Source organism: Elephantulus edwardii, unplaced genomic scaffold (assembly GCF_000299155.1).
Source record: "Elephantulus edwardii isolate Elephantulus edwardi_28Jun2011 unplaced genomic scaffold, EleEdw1.0 scaffold00178, whole genome shotgun sequence".
Classification (NCBI taxonomy): Eukaryota; Metazoa; Chordata; class Mammalia; order Macroscelidea; family Macroscelididae; genus Elephantulus; species Elephantulus edwardii.
Window position 1 is genome coordinate 3,525,721 of NW_006399928.1, and position 1,591 is coordinate 3,527,311.

Sequence of the window (1,591 nt, forward strand, 5' to 3'; positions counted from 1 at the left end):
AACTCTTCTCACTATTTCTTAGTTGCTGGAATTGACAGAAAACCTCATAAGCAGTTCCTTACTTCACCTCTGCCTTGCATGCGGACGTCCGAGCTGTAAACCAACCCAGTGGTAGATGGAATTTGCTCTAGGACTTAAGAACAATAAATGACATAGTTTTATATTTTCTTTGTGACTGTAGAGAAATCCAGCTGATTTTTATATGTTGATCTTGTATCCTGCCACTTTGCTGAATTGGTCAACTATGTCCAGTAGTTTTCTTACTGAGTCTTTGGGGTTTTCTAAGTAGACTATCATATCATATGCATAAAGAGATAATTTTACCTCCTCTTTGCCAATTTGGATACCTCGTATTTCCTTTTCTTGTCTTTTTGCTATCTCTAAGTCTTCTCATAAAGTATTGAATAGGAGAGGTGATAGTGGGCATCCTTGCAAAGTTCCTGTTCTCTAAGGGAATGTCTTTAACCTCTCTTCATTGAGAACAATGTTGGCTCTTGGCTTTGAGTATATATACTTTTTTACTATGTTGAGGAAACTCCCTTCTATTCCTATATTGTTGAGTGTTTTAATCAGAAAAGGGTGTTGAATTTTGTTAATGGTCTTTCCTGCATCAATTGACAAGATCATGTGGTTCTTGCTATTTGTTTTGTTAATTTGATGAATTACACTGTTTTTCTTATGTTAAATCATCCTTGCATACCTGTTATGAGTCCCACTTGGTCATGATTAATTATTTTTTGATGTATCATTGGATTCTATTGACTTGGATTTTATTCTAGATTTTTGCATCTGTGTTCATGAGAGATATTGGCGTATAGTTTTCTATTTTGATGGTCTCTTTACTGGGATTTGGTATCAAGAATATGTTTGCTTCATAGAATGAGTCTGAGAGAATGCCATCTTCTTCTATTCTCTGAAGTAGTAGATGTAGAATTGGTGAAAATTCTTCTCTGAATGTTTGATAAAATTAACTTGTAATACCATCTGGCTCAGGGCTTTTTTTGACTGGAAGTTGTTTTATTACTTTTTCAATTTCTTCTCTTGTAATGGGTCTCTTCAGATGTTCAATTTCAGTTTGTGTTAGTTTAGGTAGGTTGTGATTTTCTAAATACTTGTCCATTTTCTCTAGGTTTTCATATTTTTTAGTATAGTTTTTTCATAATATTCCATTGTTAACCTTTTTATTCTTGTTGGATCTTTTGTGACATTGCCTGTTTCATCTCTTATTTGGATTATTTTTGTCTTTTCTGTCTTGTCTTTCTTCAGTTTTGTTAGTGGTTTTTAGATTTTATTGACCTTTTTGAAGAACCAACTCCGGGTTTTGATGATGGTTTCAATCATTCTTCTGTTTTCTATTTCATTTATTTCTGCCCTAATTTTTATAATTTTGGGGTTTTTTGAGGATGTTGGGTTTTCTTGCTGTTCTTTTTTTATTTGCTCGAGATGTTCGGTTAGAGAGTCAATGGTCATTTTTTATCTTAATTTTTTTATTGGTTTGCTTACAATCATTTACATACATTGTATGTTATATAATAATTCATATACATTGTACCTTAATTAATTAATTAATTAGTTAATCAGTGAATGTCAT